Source organism: Lithobates pipiens, unplaced genomic scaffold, assembly GCF_037356315.1.
Source record: "Lithobates pipiens isolate NorthernLeopardFrog02 unplaced genomic scaffold, aLitPip1_a1.2 Scaffold_8, whole genome shotgun sequence".
Taxonomy (NCBI): Eukaryota; Metazoa; Chordata; class Amphibia; order Anura; family Ranidae; genus Lithobates; species Lithobates pipiens.
In genome coordinates this window covers 636,741,090-636,760,690 of record NW_027507903.1, presented here as the reverse complement: position 1 = coordinate 636,760,690, position 19,601 = coordinate 636,741,090, and the positions used below count along the sequence as shown (strand labels likewise).

The 19,601-nt window shown below is 41.9% G+C and overlaps 1 protein-coding gene across 3 annotated transcripts in view; it reads right to left on the bottom strand.

The window, feature by feature from the left end:
• Positions 1 to 19,601, bottom strand: part of LOC143961569 (alpha-2,8-sialyltransferase 8E-like) — a 218,066-nt gene that overhangs the window by 33,395 nt on the left and 165,070 nt on the right. The window lies entirely within an intron of this gene.

Genomic DNA, 19,601 nt, shown 5'->3' with positions numbered 1-19,601 from the left:
GGCCCCTTCGCCAGGCAAGTGACAGTTGCAAATAACAGCAAGTGTGTTTAGCTTCTAAAGGGGAACGGTGTCAATGGAGGATAATGGCCTTCTCTGGGCCTGAGTTGAAAACAAGAATTAACTGTAGGTTGCTATGTGGGTCAAAAACCCTCTCACCAGACCCTTCTGCTGCAGTCCTTAGGTGACCATCAGCTGTCCATTAAGTCCTTAAGTAGCAATGCAGCAGTGGCGGTCAAGATGAATGCAGCTCAGACAGGGATTCTGGATAATGGATGCTCTCCATGGCTCAGCACCCAACTTGGCAGTCCACCCCTTGGCTCTGGTACAACCCTACCAGATGCAGTCTAACCTGGCCTAGTCCAACACAGCACATCATGGCTAACACACACCTTCCTGGTTGTCACACCTCTCTATACAACTGCCTGACTCCTTCCTGGTGCTCTTTTAGTGCTCGTGGGCCTTGTAGTTGCAACCCCAACTTTACTGTGTACAAGATCATTCTTAGAGTCACTTATGTTAGGGCTGTGGATAGGCAAAGTAGTGGACACTGCCATCTTGTGGGCCGATAGAGTTCTGCATCCCAGTAACAATGCTGAGTGTTACATTTACTCTGTTTCATTCCTATGTAGCTCAAATGAACAATCTGTGATCTGCTTAGGATGCCAGTTAAAGCAGTATTAAACCCAAGAGCTGTTTTTTTATATGGCAACTTACCAATTTTTAGATTTGATGGCTGCATTTGTTTTCTTTTTTTTATTTCCCTTATTTTGCCTAGTGGCCCTGCCAGTAAGTCTGTTGTTTTTCAACAGAACAAGTTGTCCTGCAGATGTAGAAGTTAAACATTTGAGACAAACCATCTACCACTGACAGGGGTGTTTATAGTGGTCAGCTTTCATTTATTTATATAAAATCTTTATTCTAAGAAATAAAACAAATTACCTGGTGAAATAAAGGAAAGATAGCATGAAAAACAAAACGATTGCAGCCATCACATGTGAGGATTGGTAAGCTGCAATCGGACTAATGTTTGCTTTTGGGTTTAATACCACTTTAAATTAATTTAAAAATATTGAATTTAGCAATACCACACCTAACCATGTTTTTAAATATAAAAGGAAGATTGGGACTTTAAATGAAGCATTTGGATAGTGGAGGTAAATGTTTTTTATAAATATTGCAATAGGTTTTTCTTTTATAGCTGCTAAAAAAAATATAATTTTACAAATACATTTATACATGATTTTGTCTTACATTTTTTTCATTCAAATAAATTGGAAACGTATATTTTCTTTTTTCTTGAGGTTAAGCCATCTCTGTACTCCTTTAAAACTCAACAAAGCTTGCATGGGACTAAATATATTCAAAAAGACTGAATTTAGCAGGACCACACCATCATTTTTTTTACAATGACATAGATTGTTATTATATAATATATTATTTATATATATATATATATATATATATATATATATATATATATATATATATATATATATATATATATATATATATATATAATGTGTGTGTATGTGTGTATATATATATATATATATATATATATATATATATATATATATATATATATGTTGTATCATTTTACAAATAAAACTATACATGGTGATTTTTTTTCTGTTTTATATATAATAAAAATCTAATCTAGTTTGGTAATCTAGAAAAGTATATATTTTTGATGTTAAGCCTGTTGTGTGAAACAGGGCAGTTCTCTGCACTTTAAAACACAATAAAATTGAATATAAGTAAATTAATCTGAAAAGATTGAATTTAGCAATACCACACCGTACCATGTTTTTACAATTAAATATGCATAGTATATATCACTTATAAGTTAAAAAAAATCAACATGTATAATTTTTCAAATAAAACTATAAATGGTGATCTTTTTTCCTTTATAAATACACACACATCTATCTATCTATCTATCTATCTATCTATCTATCTATCTATCTATCTATATATATATATATATATATATATATATATATATATATATATATATATATATATATATATATATATATGTATATATATATATATATAGGTATATATATATATATATATATATATATATATATATATATCACGTCATATGACGTCCGATCAGGATTATGAAACCACTTTGCCACCGTCATTTTGTTATAGGGCGGGCGGCAAGTGGTTAATAATAAAAGTAAAAGAGAACAAACGCAGTCAAAATATAGCCAAAGTTCTATAGCCAAAGTTCAGTAACCGGAACGGATAGTCAGCCAATCCAGAAGTCAGGGATCAAAGTAGTTGAACAGCAAGCAGGATTTGGAGCCAGAAGGGATGTCAGCAAAGCCAGTCTTTAAACAGGAACGCAGGAGATAGTTTCTTGTGATGTTGACCAAGGCAAAGGTAGAGCTCCTCTGGACTGGATGGCTTAAGTAGGCAGGACTGACGAGCAGGACATCAACAGCTGAGTAATTGTGGAGGGAGATGGGAGCTGGCAATTAGCCGACAGCTGAGAGAAGGAAGGACTGAGCCCAGCCCTGACAGCGTGGTGTCCCAATGTATATTAAGTTGCATGGGCATGTTAGAATATAGATTACATAGGAGGACTGACATGTGTGAAAACCTTTCACCATGATCTTCTCACCATTGCCAGGATGTATGTTGTGATCACCTTTTATTATTTCATTATCAAACTGCACTGGATAAAATTAAGACAAGGAAAGCAACCCTTTCTCTTTCTACCCCAAAATTTCATTTTTACTTCATGTCCCCTTGGTTTGTATTCTGACGGCACTAATGAATCTCTGAGTGTCTTATTTCTCCCGTACGCCTTCATAGGTACCTGTTGTACCTGTCTTCTATCTGTGGATAAGCTTGTTTGGGTAGGGGTCAGTGCTTTTTAATGATTCTGAATACGTCTTCACTACAGTATCTAACAAAAGTGAGTACACCTCTCACATTTTTGTAAATATTTTATTATATCTTTTCATGTGACAACACTGAAGAAATGACACTTTGCTATAATGTAAAGTAGTGAGTGTACAGCTTGTATAACAGTGTAAATTTTGCGGTCCCCTCAAAATAACTCAACACACAGCCATTAAGGTCTTCAGATGGTGTCAAGCGTGTGTGGTGGCAACCTAGTGAGGAGTACAAAAACAAGTGTGTCTTGTCTACAGTCAAGCATGGTGGTGGGAGTGTCATGATCTGGGGCTACATGAGTGCTGCCGGCACTGAGGAGCAACAGTTCATTGAACGAACCATGAATTCCAACATGTACTGTGACATACTGAAGCAGAGCATGATCCCCTCCCTTCAGAGACTGGGCCACAGGGCAGTATAACAACATGATAACGACCCCAAACACACCTCCAAGATGACCACTGCCTTGCTAAAGAAGCTGAGGGTAAAGGTGATGGACTGGTCAAGCATGTCTCCAGACCTAAACCCCATTGAGCATCTGTGGGGCATCCTCAAATGGAAGGTGGAGGAGCGCAAGGTTTCTAACATCCACCAGCTCTGTGATGTCATCATGGAGGAGTGGAAGAGGACTCCAGTGCCAACCTGTGAAGCTCTGGTGAACTCCATGCCCAGGAGGCTTAAGGCAGTGCTGGAAAATAATGGAGGACACACAAAATGTTGACACGTTGGGGCCCGATTTGGACATTTTCACTTAGGGGTGTACTCACTTTTGGTGCTAGCAGATTAGACATTAATGGCTGTGTGTTGAGTTATTTTGAAGGGACAGCAAATTTACACTGTTTTATAAGCTGTACACTCGGTACTTTACATTGTAGCAAAGTGTAATTTCTTCAGTGTTGTCACATGAAAAGATATAATAAAATATTTACAAAAACGTGGGGGGTGTGCTCACTTTTGTGAGATACTGTAGATCAGATTCTATCCGATTCTGATCTATATAAAGTCTAGTATCTAAAAACGGAACCGACTTCCCATCTGTGTTCTTCTTAAATTGTATTCCAGGACAATACTTGTTAAGCATTCCATCAAATCATTTCAAAGACTCAAAGTTGCCCCGCCATATGGCAAAAATATCGTCGATAAAGCGCCACCAAGTGTGTTTTAAATATATAATTTGAAAATATGTGCCTTTGTTCAAATTTATTCATAAAAGCACAGGCATAAGGTGGGGCAACATTAGAGCCCATAGCAACTCCATTGAGCTGTATAAAAAACTGATTTTTAAACAAAAAGTAATTATTGGGTAGAACAACCTTAAATAATTTCTTAGACCTTGTACACATGGTCGAACATGCCGACAACAAAATCCGTCGGATTTTGTCTGACGGATTTTGTCCAAAACTGGTGTTGCATACACACGGTCGGACACAGTTGTCAGAAGATCCGATCGTTCATAACGTGATGACGTAATTCAGTTATGACGGGACTACGTTCAGGCTAGTAGCCAATAGCTTTGGTCTAGGAATTTGATCTGAGCATGCGTGGCACTTTGTCCAATCGGAATTCTCTACAAACGATCAGACAAAGTCCGATCGGATCATGTTGTCGGAAAATTTTATAGCCCAGCTCTAAAACTTGGTCCGTCGGATATTCCGACGTAAACAGTCCGATGGAGCCCACACACTGTCGGATTATCCGACAACACGGTTCGATCGGACATTTTCCATCGGAATATCCGACCATGTGTACAAGGGCTTAAACATTGCCATCTGTGCTTCAGAGAAATTGTTACTATCCCTAATCAATCCCATCGCTGAATCAATTCCAACTTGATGTGGGATGGACGTGCATGGGCTGGCTACGTCCCAGCTTACCATCAGCTCATTTCCCTGACATAGCGGGACATCCTTCAATTTCTGCAAAAAATCATTAGTGTCCCTAACATAATATATTTAGTATACTTCACTAGAGGGGACAAGATTTTATCCAAAAATGTGTGCTGTAGGAACAAAAACCGAGTCTCTCCCTGAGACAATGGGACATCCAGGAGGGAATTGACTGTCCTTGTGGATTTTGGGCAGGACTGCAATCCTTGTGTGAGTGAAAAATAAGAACTTGCGAGATTGCGAGATGCAGGCTTCAAAATACTTTCAAGCTGTTTCTTTATGCACCAAGTCGGGTCATTAGTCACTTTTTTATATATTGTTTCATCATTCAACTGATGGGTAACCTCATCCTCATATAACTGCGGGTCCATGATGACCACCAATCCTTCTTTGTCGGTGGGTTTTACTATTATATCCTCCCATTTACCAAGTTCCCGCAGAGCTATTCTTTCCTTAAGAGATAGATTATTTGGTATATGATCCCGATAATCAATTTGAGAAACCGGCTCTTTGACTTCTCGGGTTACCTCTTTAACAAATGTTTCGACCGGGGCATAGGTGGTGGGTGGTACCGATTTAGATTTTACTTTCAAACCCAATAATTTACAGTCCAAAGAGTTACCCACCGAACCCCCATATACAAACGGTTTGTGAATAAAGTGTACTTTCCATCTGATTACGGAACAGTCTGTACAAATCTTGATCTAGTTGAGATGTGTCTAAATTACTTTTGGGGCAAAAAGAAAGCTCACGATGAATCAATCCTACCTCCTCCGACGACAGGACCCGTCTGGAGATATTATGAATCAGGTTCCCCCGTGCCCGACCCCGATTGCCTCGCATGCTGCGAAGCCGCTCCGAGCCTGCTGATTCCTTTCTGTTTAGCCGAGACCGTGTTTGCATACGAGGGTATCCTCCAGGTCAGCCCTGTTGCAAAAAATTGAACGAGGGATCTGTATCCGTATTAGCTGAGGTGTTGTCAGAAACCTCTCTTCTCATTCCTCCATACTCGGAATGACCTCATCGATTGTATGGGCGGAGCCATCTATAAACCTGATTTCTCTCGTAGTCCTCAATATCGCGATAAAACATATTCCTTTTTCTTAATTCCAAATCAGATTGGTGTTTATTTATATTTTCATCCACTAATTCCTTGAGTTCAATCACTTCAGCCCCGGAAGAATTTACCGCTTTCCTGACCAGAGCACTTTTTGCGATTCGATTTAACTGAAAATTGTGCGGGCGTGTGACATTGCATCCAAACAAAATGAACGTTTTATTTTTCCCCACAAATAGAGATTTATTTTGGTGCTATTTGATCACCTCTGCGGTTTTAATTTTTTGCACCATAAACAAAAAAAGAGTGCCATATTTAAAAAAAAATGCAATATTTTTTTTATTTTTTGCTTAAATAAATATCCCCCCAAAAAATATAGAAAAAAACTAATTTCTTTATCAGTTTAGGCTGATATGTATTCTTCTACATATTTTTGGTAACAAAAAAAAACACGATAAGCAAATATTAATTGGTTTGCGCAAAAGTTATCACGTTTACAAAAAAGGGTATAGATTTGTGGCATTTTTATTATGAATGTTTTTTTTATTAGCAATGGCGGCGATCTTTTATCGTGACTGCGACATTATGGTGGACACATTTGACACTATTTTGGGACGATTGGCATTTATACAGAGACAGGGGTGGACTGACAACTCATGTGGCCACACAGTATACAATCACAGACATGAGAAGATACTGGAGAGGTGGGGCAGCTATAATCTCTGGATTTTTAGACCAAAAGGATGTCGGTAAGGAACATTTCAGAGACAGATGTAAAAAAAATACAGATTTTTACATACTGTCCCTGGTTTTACTGAGGCTGGCAACCCTGATGGGGCCCCCGGGCAGTGCCCGAGTGGCCGAATGGTCAGTCCGCCCCTGTACAGAGATCAGTGCTGATTACTGTATAAATGACACTGGCAGGGAAGGGGTTAAACACTAGGTGGTGATCAAAGGGTTAAGTGTGTCCTATGGAGTGATTCTAACTGTGGGGAGGATGGGCTACCACGGATATGACCGAGATCACTGCTCCCGATGACAGGGAGCATTACATCTCTGTTATGTCAGTAGGCAGAACAGGGAAATGCCTTGTTTACGTAGGCATCTCCCCGTTCTGCCACTCCGTGACACGATTGCGGGACACCGGCGGACAAGTCCGGTGGGACCCATGGGCACAGTCATGGAGTACGCGGCGGGCGTGGTGTGCATGCCCACAATGACACATCCTAAAGGGGACATACAGGTACACCCATTTGCGTTGTGCCAACGTATATCGTCATGCACTGGTCGGCAAGCGGTTAATGAACTCTTCAGAAGCCACAGAGGTTTTTAAATCCTGTTCCACTTTATTCAGTTGCTCAGACAAAACAGGCAAGTTCTTTATGTATATATGAGATTGTGAGGGTCATCAGATCAAACGAACATTTGTTTAAGATGTGCATGAAAGTAGTTTTTATATTCTTCATTGTCATTAAATAACGTAGGTGTTAACCTCACCCACAGGCCTCTCATAATCCTCTGTAACCGGTGGTACTCAGCATGAGTCAATCCACGTGTGTGGAGCCAGAGGACCAGATTTACGGTGCAGTTAGCTGCAGGGCTGTCTTTAATATTGATTGGACCCTGGGCAAAAATTTTCTTAGGGCCCCCCTCCCCCCATGCAATTTCACTCTCCACCTTCTCTGAGACATACAATAAATAGCAGCTACACTTAAAATCAGTTTACTGTATCAGATCAGGCAGCAATTGCAATTGGTTGCCAGAGGTTACAGCATATCATTACTGCTTACTGACTGGTTGCTAGAGGTTACAGCACTCCTTAAGGCTCACTGATTAGTTGCTAGAGGTTACAGCACATGATTTCTGCTTGTTGATTGGCTGCTAGAGATTACTGTACAGTAATACTGCTCACTGGTTGCTATAGGTTACAGCACATCTCCTCACTGCAGGGGGGGCATGATATACATATGAATGCTGCCTTTATTCACATATCAATGCAGTTGGCCTCAGCTATTTACATATGAATGCCGGTTATTTACATGTAAACACAGGGTCTGCAGGTGAGTCACCTCTACACAACAATAGGGCACTGCTGGGCAGCATTAGTAGCAACACTTCACACTGAGATATCGGGACACAGCACAGGACTAAAACTTCAAGGAACAAGGGAACGTAAACTGGGATAGTTGGCAAGTATGAGGCAGCTGCTTTGGGCCCCACAACAATGACAGAGCCCAGGGCAGCTGCCCCTTTTTCCCTCCCTTAAAGACGGCCCTGGTTAGCTGGCTCTTGCCGCAGCTGCAGTTTATATCGATACACCACTTTTTTTTATCTAGTTTTTTGATCCAGTTGATTGCTGCTGTTTTTTTTTTTAATATGTGACTGTCAAGCCTTTTTGGATCTCTCTCCATTTTTTAATAAAGAAGCTTCTTAATTTTTTTTAAAAACAATATTGCACTATATTCCTCCTTTTTTCTGCCCCATACGCTGAACCTGAGCGGGACCCCCGGCGTGTCCGTGCTCTCAGAAACCCAGGGTGTGCAGACTAACGTTGACTGAGGACAAGAGCGCTGTGCAGCTGAGGAGTGGGCGGCTGCTACCTATCCGGGGAGTGGACGATCTGCGCTGAGGAATCGTGGCTGAACATCGCCCATCCCCATATATCTTGATGCGATTGTTAACCCCCAAGGATCTGGTAAGCGGCTTGTGATTTTATTAATTTCCCTTGTCGGGTTGATGTCTGTATAACCAATGTATGCTGGTGTCATATGAAGGAAGAAGGAAAAAGTTTCATTAGGAGGTTTTGCTACATAGTTTCACCGGTGGATACTTTCGCTACGGTTGAAAGGAATTTGTGACTCTTTATGTCAACAGTGACTATTTGTTGTAGTGGCCTCTTCCTCTTTTTATAAGGCTTTTGGATATGATGAACTTTCACATATATGAAGTGGCCATATTATGAATTCACTATAATATTTAGATTCTTTCATTTATTTATTTATTTCTCCTTCGGAAATATTATCGTAGCGGCGGGCTCCTGAAGAGCACGCGCTATGCGTTTTTCAAAGTTAAACTTTACCTAAACTGCGGTTTGGTTTGGGTTTATTTGTCTAAATTGGACCTCTGCATCAGTCTGACTGGACTATGAGATGTTCAGCCTGGCCACAGGGGGCGCTGTCTCTGGCGGCAGGCGTGGAACTACGGTCTGGTCGGGTGCTTAAATTACTCTCTCTCTCGGAGCCAGGTCAGGGGGAGTGGCCCTCTCGCTGTGCCGTCTGAGAGAGGGTATTTAACCGCTTAAGGACCAGGCCTCTTTTTCAGATTTGGCGTTTACATGTTTAACCACTTAAGCCCCGGACCAATTCGCAGAAAAAGGACCAGGCCCCTTTTTGCAATTTGGCACTGCGTCACTTTAACTGACAATTGCGTGGTCGTGCGACGTGGCTTCCAAACAAAATTTGCATCCTTTTTTTCCTACAAATAGAGCTTTCTTTTGGTGGTGTTTGATCACCTCTGCGGTTTTTATTTTTTGCACTATAAACAAAAATAGAGCGACAATTTTGAAAAAATCTCAATATTTTTTACTTTTTGCTATAATAAATATCCCCCCAAAAAAATATATAAAAAAAACATTTTTTTTTTCCTCAGTTTAGGCCGATATTTATTTTTCTACATATTTCTGGTAAAAAAAAAAAATCCCAATTAAAGATTATTTTTTTTTTCACAATATTTTTATTGAAAAGATTTTTGGTTAACAGAACAGAGGTAATACATACATCAGAGAATAAGGAGAAACATATAGCTTGTAGCAATTAGTTGTAGTATTAGACAAGTAACTCCACAACAATGTTATTAACAATAGTATTCGGATAGTAGAAAACGTTATCTGATATTGATAGATTACAACAAATTATGCTCAGGACCGTAGAGATTCCGACATATGTAGTGAAGGAGAGAGGGAGAGCAGAAAAAGGAGAAGCAGAAAGAGGAGAAGAGGGATAGGCAAAAGAGGATGGAGAAGAGTGGAAGAGAGTTGTGTGGGTAAGTATCAGAAAGGTATCGGGGGGACCCATTTTCAAAATAGACATTTCATCAAAGGGGATAATTATTAAATTATAACAACATAATCTCCAAGTTAGTGGTAGATGGAACTTAGGCAGGAAACTGATCTAGCCAAACCTTCCAGAGCTGGATGGCTTTTCCCTCCGATCCCCGCTTCCGGGCGAGTAAGATTTCATATGTGGAAGTAGTTTGAAGGATACGGTATAAATCAGATATATTTGGCGCTACGGCATTTTTCCATTGTTTGGTTATAAGTGATTTAGCAGCAAGGAGAATATGGATAACCACGGTGCGGAGATCGGGAGGGAAAAGCTCTATACCTAAGTTTAGAAGAGCAAGACTTATATTAGGAGGGGTGAGCATTCCAGTGGTTGAGGAGATCAGACGAAACACCGAGTTCCAGTAACTGCTCAAGTTTTTGCAAGACCATAGGATGTGCTTAAGGTTTCCTATCTCGCCACAACCTCTCCAGCAATGTTGTGAGTGATCACCGGAAAACTTGCTCAAGCGATAAGGTGTCAGATACCATCTCAGGGTAATCTTCTGGTGGAGTTCCCAGTGGTTGATGCATCTAGTGGCCTTATATAGAGTTCTGCATGCTACCTGCCACTGTTGAGTGGTATAAGTGGTTGCCAAATCCCTTTCCCACTTTATATGAGAAGTGGTTTTAACAAATACTGTTTTTTGTTGAAAGAGCAGATAAAATATAGATATTCCCTTTTTTTGAGTTTGTGTGGATGTGAGGTATTTCCACGCTGATTCGTGGAGATATAATTTGTGGGATGAAAGTGACTTAAAAAAGTGGGAAATTTGACTATAAGGATAGTTATCCTGAACTTGGAACTCATATTGTTGGACAAGAACATCAAAGGATTTTAAAGAGTTATCATGGAAAAGGTCAGCAATCGTTTCAATTCCTTTATCCCGCCATCTTTTAGTGGGAATGTTGGGAATGATGTCTGCTAGTGTATCTATGGGGATGGGGATATTGATTAAGTTTTCGCCAGGTGACGGGGCTGTACAAAGAGCCCGCCAAGCCAGCAGAGAGGCTTGTATGGTCAGAGGGAGCTGCTTTAGTGGAAACGGTTTCCACCTGTCTATTAAAAGCATAGCTGACAGCGTACTGGTAGGGCATATCGCTTGCTCGATAGATCCCCAGGGCGAGGACTTCGTATCTCGAAACCAGTGTCGAAGTTGGACAAGAAGTGAAGCCCTATAATAATCTATGAGTATAGGATATCCTACCCCACCAGCATTCCTATGTTTCAATAAGTAAGTTTTGGAGCATCTGGGTCTTTTGGATTGCCAGACATATTTAGTAATTATGGCATCTAGTCTTTTGAGATGTGCGGGGGAGAGAGGAACAGGTAGTGTACGAAAAATATATAGGATTTGTGGTAGGAGGAGCATTTTGAATGAAGCCAGTCTCCCCGACCAAGAGAGTTCTACTTTGGATAATCGGGCGGTCTCTGTAGTCAAGTGGTCGGAGAGCTGGCGGTAATTAATGTCAGCTAGCTCAGTTGGGTCAGCAACTATCCGGAGACCCAAATAAGTTATGCCTACTTCACTCCAGGTGTAGGAAAACAAGGCTTGTAAGATATTTCTAAGATTGGTAGGGACATTGATTGGTAAGATTAAGGATTTGGAAAAATTTATTTTATAATATGAAATCTGGCTAAAATTTTGCAGAATAGAATGAGCAGCGGGTAAGGATTTCGTGGGGGCATTTAAAAATAAGATGACATCGTCTGCGAACAGGTTGATCTTATGGGAGGTGTTTTGGAAAGTGAAGCCAATTATGTCTGGGTGTGTTCTGATTTTTTCCGCAAGGGGTTCAATAAGTAAATTAAAGATGGAAGGAGAGAGGGGGCACCCCTGTCTCGTGCCATTCGTAATTTTAAAAATCTGAGATAATGTACTTGACGTGTAAACCTGCGCGGATGGAGATGAGTAGAGGGCCAGAATAGCAGATAATATGGGCCCAGTGAACCCAAACTTTTTAAGAACCTGAACCATATACCCCCAGTGTATCCTGTCGAACGCCTTCTCCGCATCCAAAGAAAGGAGCAGAGAAGGCGTCCGACAGGACTTCGCGTGATGGAGCAGGTCGACAACCCTTCGGGTTGCATCCGAGGGCTGTCTCCCAGTCGTGAATCCAGACTGGTCAGGGTTGATCAGGGAAGGCAGGGTGTCTAAAAGTCTTAAGGCTAGTATTTTTGCGTACAGTTTGACATCAGTATTTAGGAGGGATATAGGGCGGAAATTGGACGGGACATCAGGAGTTTTACCAGGCTTGGGAATAGTAACTACATAAGCTCTAAGCATTTCTGGGGGGAAAGAGGCGTTTAACATTGCTTTAGAAAAGACGTCTTGTAATGCCGGGGATAACACTGTTTTAAATACTTTGTAGTAATCATTTGGAAGGCCGTCAGGACCGGGAGATTTGCCTAGGGGTAAGGTATGTATGGCTTTTTGTATTTCTTTCACAGATATAGGGGCGTTGAGGGAGGTTAACTGTGAGTGAGACAAGGTTGGGAGATTAAGAGATTGCAAGAAAGACTGGATATCATCTTCTAAGGGTTGGACTGTGTCAGGGTCCTTATCTATGTTATAAAGAGAGGAGTAATAGTCGGCGAAAGCGTCTGCTATGCCCCTAGGATCTGAGATTTTAGCACCATCAGAAGCTCGCCTAATGAAGGGGATTCTGTTACGGGTCTTGTGGTCTTTCAATTTGTTAGCGAGAAGTTTCCCAGCCCTATTACCATGAGCATAGTGGTTAACTTGCAAAGCCTTAATATATTTATCATGAGAGTCCAAAAGCAAACCCCTCAGTTCGTAACGAAGGGCTGTCAACTTGTCTGCCAAGGGAACCCCAGGAGTGACCTTATTTAGAGCCTCAATGGTTTTAATTTCTTGAAGCAGAGAATCTAATTTGCTCGATCTCTGTTTCTTAAGCCTGGAGCTGAGTTGCAGCAAAATACCCCTCATATACGCCTTGTGGGCGCACCATAGGGTCATAGGGTCGGAGACAGAATTTTTGTTGATATCAAAAAATTCTTGTAGTGTTTTTGTTAAAGAGGTCACATAACCGGGTATCCGAAGCAGACTCGAGTCAGCCCTCCATACAAAATCTCCCGAAGGGACATCCCTCTCCGCCACCACCACCGATACTGGCGCATGATCTGACCAAGTTATGTCATGGATAGCGGAGGAGGATGTTGCCCGCAATATACCTCTATCCCCAACAATCATATCTATACGGGAATAAGTGTTGTGCCTGGCTGAATGAAATGAAAAATCCTTTTCACCAGGATGCCCACATCTCCAGATGTCATACAGTTCTGCGGAATGCAAAGTGGATTGGAGTGTGGGTAAAAGCCTCTTGGACTTAGACGTAGTGTCAATATTGTAGTCCATAGTGATGTTGAAATCGCCACCAATAAGTAAAGCACCCTGTTTAACTCCATCAATTTTTTTCAGTAGCCTTTTCAGAAATCGCAGCTGATGAGAGTTCGGAGCGTAGAGGCTAACTATCGTATAGAGTTTGTTGTTGATTTCTCCAATAACAATGACATATCGACCTCCAGGGTCGGTGGTAAAAGACTTAAGAGTGAAGGTTACAGACGCACTGATGAGAATAGCAACTCCTTTATGTTTACTTGACACTGAGGCTTGGAAAATATGTGGGAATTTTTTATGATGGAGTCTATGTTGGTCCTGTAGTGTGAGATGCGATTCTTGTATGCAAAGGACATCGGCCTTCAGCTTGCCGGCCTCCTTCCAGAGGGCTGCTCTTTTAGCCGGGTGGTTAAGCCCATGTGTGTTAAAGGAAACAAACTTTACCATTGGCAATTATTATAGGGAAGAGAGTGTAGTACGCATACCCAAGCGGTCTTGGTCCGATAGAGGTCCTCGAGTATCCTGTTGTGGAAACAATCTTCAGCAGTGAGATTGGGAATCTGAGAAGTTAGATGAGTCCATCCTGTGGAGAAGTGAGGGGGGAATAAAACAGAAGGGGGAGAGAAAAAAAAAAGAGAACAAACAGCAAGCAGGGGAAAGCAAAACCAACATGGTTGCACGAAGAGAAAGAGAAACAGTAAAAAAAATAAACTCGGAGCTTCATCTTGCTCCGGATTAAGAAAAGGGCCCTTTCCAGGAACCCGTGGCAGAATTTCTGCACTAAATGTCATGGGGTGTAAAAGCACTCGGTGGCATACGTGCTAGGGGAGCCGGGTATTGTCGAGTAAGGTGGTAGCGTGTGGCGGAGAGATCAAGTGCGTCTCCTGGAGGAGGCATTTTTGTGTTTCCTGGATACAACCTGCCAGGTGTCGCTAACGTCCATTGAAGCTGGTGGAGACGTATGAGATTCTGATTGAGCTGGAAGGATGTCCCATGCTCTAAGCAGCTTCAGTCCGTCCTCCAGGGAATTGACCACAGACACCTGCTCATCTTTAGTAATATGCAACTTAGCCGGATATCCCCAGCGGTATAAGATGGCGTGGTTGCGCAGAGCTTTAGTAATGGATAGCAGGGCTTTACGTTTCTGCATAGTGTACTGGGACAAGTCCGCAAAGAGCTGAATATGTGCATAGCATTCAGGTGGTTGTTTGTTTTTGCGATGAGCAGACATGAAATTTTCTTTAATGTGGTAAAAATGTACCCGCATAAGGACATCCCTAGGGATGTTATCTGGTAGATGGGACGGTTTGGGGAGTCGATGGATCCTGTCAATCACTAAATCAGAGTCAGTGGCGTCCGGCAGGAAGGATCTCATCATAGTTTGAGCATATTGCAATAGTTGGCCCGGGGTGATCACTTCGGGGATCCCCCTAATTTTGAGGTTGTTGCGGCGGGATCTATCTTCAAGGTCAGCGACCTTTGACCTAAGCCAGGACACCTCGTCAGCTTGTTCATTATGGGCATCAACTAATGAGTTATAAGAGGTGGCATAATCGCCCATCTTTTCCTCCACATGAGATACTCTGTCTCCCAGCTCCCCCATGTCTGCCTTAAAACTCCGCATGCAGTCCATGAGGTCCGCGTGGAGGGAGCTGCGAAGGGACACCAGCATGTCTTTCAACGTGGTGTCAGACACCGGCTGGTTGGTGGTGGGGAACGAATGGAGCGGTTCAGCTAGTTCCCTAGTATCATCCAAGCCCTCGTGGTCCCCGCTCACCTTGTCGGCGGTCACGTCCACCGTCAGACGGGGTTTAGATTTCGCCGGGCTCCGGGACAGCGGAGATGAGACATCCGGAGGGTCTCTGGACACGCTGGGGCTGTGTTTCGGGCTCGGAGAGGATGTCGCAGATTCGCTGGAGGTAGGCGGCGAGGCGTCTCCGGCGCCATCTTGGAGTAGGCCGCGGTCTTTCTGCGGGAAGAAGTGTTGAAGTTTGTGGAGCTGTGAGACTCCTTTCCTCTTTTTGGCCATGCCGAGGGAATGAGGGATAGTTCCCACGCAGGTAGTGGTTAGTTAGAGTCAAAGTCCTCTCCGTTAAGCGTCGTTCCCCGGTCTCCAGCACGGAGCTATCTGCTCACACGTCCATGCAGTAGCTCGGTAGCCACGCCCCCCCCAATTAAAGATTATTGAATGGTTTGTGCAAAAGTTATAGCATTTACAAAATATGGGATAGTTTTTATAGCATTTTTATTATTTTTTTTTTTTACTAGTAATGGCGGTGATCAGCGATTTTTATTGTGACTGCGACATTATGGCGGACACATCGGACATTTTTGACACATTTTTGGGACCATTGTCATTTATACAGCAATCAGTGCTATTTAAATGCATTGATTCCTGTGTAAATGACACTGGCAGTGAAAGAGTTAACCACCAGGGGGCAGTGTAGGGGTTATGTATGACGTTATGTGTTTTTTTTTTTTTTTTTTTTATTGTAGGGGGCGTGGCCTGGCATGTGACGTCACTGATCGTCCTTCCCTATAAAAAAGAAGAGACGTTCGGTGACAGCCAACCAGGGAAGCACGGGGAGAGGTTTGTTTACACAGACCTCTCCTCGTTCTTCAGCTCTGTGACCCAATCGTGGGACACCAGCGGCGATCGGGTCCACTGGTCCTGCGGCCACGGTCACGGAGCACAGGACCGGGTCGGGAGCGCGCCAGCGGCGGCACCTTCCCGACCCACGGCTGGGCACTTAAAGAATCACGTACCGCTACGTGATTGTGCTCAGCCGTGCCATTCTGCCGACTTATATCGGCGTGAGGTGGTCCTTAAGTGGTTAAAACATTTTTTTTTGCTAGAAAATTACTTAGAACCCCCAAACATTATATTCAGTTTTTTTCTAACACCATAGAGAATAAAATGTCGGTCTTTGCAATCCTTTTTTTCCACACCGTATTTGTGCAGCGTTCTTACAAGCGCACTTTTTTGGGAAAAAAAATCACTTTTTTGAATAAAAAAATAAGACAACAGTAAAATTTGTCCAATTTTTTTTATATTATGAAAGATAATGTTACACCGAGTAAATTGATACCCAAGATGTCACGCTTCGAAATTGCGCCCGCTCGTGGAATGGCGTCAAACTTTTACTCTCAAAAATCTTCATAAGCGACATTTAAAAAATTCTATAGGTTGTAGACATGGGCGCCATCAATAAATTCGTTCCGTTCTGTTCCGTTTCGATTCGTAAAAAAATTTATTTGTACTTCGTATTTCGTGTCTGAAATTCCGTTCTGTTTCGTACGAAATACGAATTGTCATTCGTTCGTTCTTTACGATGAGTTTAAAGGCAAAAACATTGCTCATTATGCTTATTATGACTTGCAGAAGACTTCTGTGATAGAAGTCAATGTAAGTTGCCTGAAGACATCGTCGGATGCCAAGGTTTTTCAGTGCGCAAACCTGTGGTGAAACACAAAACACTCGGGCCTCCCGGCCACAAGCGTGGGGAAGGGGAAAACAAAGAAGGACTCCGATCGTGAACGTACCGTTAAGCAGTCAACAATTTTATTAATAAAAAAATATAAATACACAGCAGACCAAAGGTATGACCGAATAGGTCCGATTCTAACAAATAAAAAGTATGCATAAAAAACTGTTAAAATTAAGAACAAATATACACCTGTGCTAGGGAATATTCTAAGCGTGGTGGTATCAGCACAAACAGCCCAACATGTTTCGTAAAAACTTACATCCTCCTGGGGCACCTCATACATGTGTTATGTCACGGTGCTGGTGTCAGATCACTCTATCTGACAAGTCGCGGTAGTGTGAACGGGCACTGAGTCATTGTCCAAAATCCGGAATTCGTAAACAAAAGTTCGTATTCCATACAGAATTCGGACGCACGGCAATTCGTATTTCGGATCCTCCCGAACGTACGAATTTTTGGAAATTCGTACGTATTTGAGATTCGTACGAAACGAATCGCACATGTCTAATAGGTTGCATGTTTTGCGTTACAGAGGAGGTCTAGGGCTAGAATTATTGCTCTCGCTCGCGGCGATACCTCACATGTGTGGTTTGACTGCTGTTTTCATATGCGGGCGCTACTCACGTATGTGTTCGCTTCTGTGCACGAGCTCGTCGGGACGGGGTATGTAAAAAAAAAAAAAATTCTTATTTATTTTACTTGATTTTATTTATTTTTACAATTTAAAAATAAATAAATAAATGGATCACTTTTATTCCTATTACAAGGAATGTAAACATCCCTTGTAATAGAAAAAAGCATGACAGGTCCTCTTAAATATGAGATCTGGGGGTCAAAAAGTCCTCAGATCTCATATTTGGACTTAAATGCAATAAAAAAGTTTAAAAAAATGTCATTTGAAAAAATTACATAGACTTTAATGTGGCAGCACAGTGGTGTAGTGGTTAGCACTCTCGCCTAGTAGAAAATCCGATCTTTCAGAACGTGATGACGTAATTTCGTTACGATGGGACTACATTCAGACTAGTAGCCAATAGATTTGATGTAGGAATTTGATCTGAGCATGCGTGGCACTTGGTCCGATGAAAATGCTCTACACATGATCGGATAGGTCCGTCCGGCCCAGTTGGTCGAGAAATCTTTCCAACATGTTGGAAATTTGGGTCGGACGGAGATTCGGACGGAATCAGTCCGATGCATACCACACACAGTCGGATTATCTGACGACACGGTCCGATAAGACGCATTCCGACAGATTATCCGACCGTGTGTACAAGGCCTTAGTCCCTGTACACACGGTCGGAGATTTCCACGACCAAATCCGTCAGATTTTGCCCGTCGGATTTTGTCAGTCGGATCTTGTCAGAAACTGTTGCATACACACGGTCGGACAAAGTTGGCCAAAAATCCGATCTTTCAGAACGTGATGACGTAATTTCGTTACGATGGGACTACGTTCAGGCTAGTAGCCAATAGCTTTGATGTAGGAATTTGATCTGAGCATGCGTGGCACTTGGTCCGATCAAAATTCTCTACACATGATCGGAGTATGTCCGACCGGCCCAGTTGGTCGGGAAATATTTCCAACATGTTGGAAAATTGGGTCGACGGATATTCCGACGGAATCGGAATCCGATGCATACCACACACAGTCGGATTATCCGATGACATGGTCCGATAGGACACATTCTGACGGATTCTCCAACCGTGTGTACAAGGGCTAAGAAGTAACCAATCTGAACGCTGTGTCAGAGGGTTTTGCTTCTAGAATGCATGCATGTACACACTTTTTAATTAGAAGCAGCAGCAGATAACCTTGAACTAGATTGTAGTTCTTATCGATACAGAACTAGAGTATATTTATACTTTAATGATAGAAATTGCTGGTTTGCTGGTTTGCAATTTTCATGAGTAATTTTCCGTGGCAAAGTCTGATTTAATTTCTTATATAATGATAGATTATTGTACCAGCCCTCGTACAAAAAAACCATCAGTACATTCAATAATGCAATAACGTAGGCAAAGGTCATTCAAAAACGCTTGACAATTTAATTTATTTGAAATATTTTGGAATGAATTTCTCAAAGAAAAATAAAAAAAAAACATTATTTGTTCGAATTTTGTTGATTAAAAAAAAAAAAAAAATTCTATCCTGCTCCTTCAATTTTTTCATTACTATGGTCAAAAACAATTGTCAGTTGGACCCCATAGGGCTTGAAGGTTATGAGAAGGAAAATGAACAAACGTTACAAAAATAAATGGAATGATTTTAATAGTAGGCCATTCCTGCATAAAATACAGCGTCATGGCTGATTGTGGTTTCTACCAGGGGCACGGGGTGACAACGCACAAGCAAAAATTAGATACAGTGGTCACCCTAAAACAGGAAGTTAACAAGGAAGTTAAATGAAAGATGCAGATTTCTATAGATAAAAGTTACTTCAGACTTAGCCCCTGTACACACGGTCGGACATTCTGCCAACCAAATCCGTCGGATTTTGTCCGTCGGATCTTGTCCGAAACTGTTGCATACACACGGTCGGACTAAGTTGTCGAAAAATCCGATCATTCAGGATGTGATGACGTAATTTCGTTACGATGGGACTACGTTCAGGCTAGTAGCCAATAGCTTTGATGTAGGAATTTGATCTGAGCATGCGTGGCACTTAGTCTAAATAAAATTCTCTACACATGATCGGAGTATGTCCGATCGAACCAGTTGGTCGGGAAATATTTCCAACATGTTGGAAAATTGGGTCCGACGGATATTCCGATGGAATCAGTCCGATGCATACC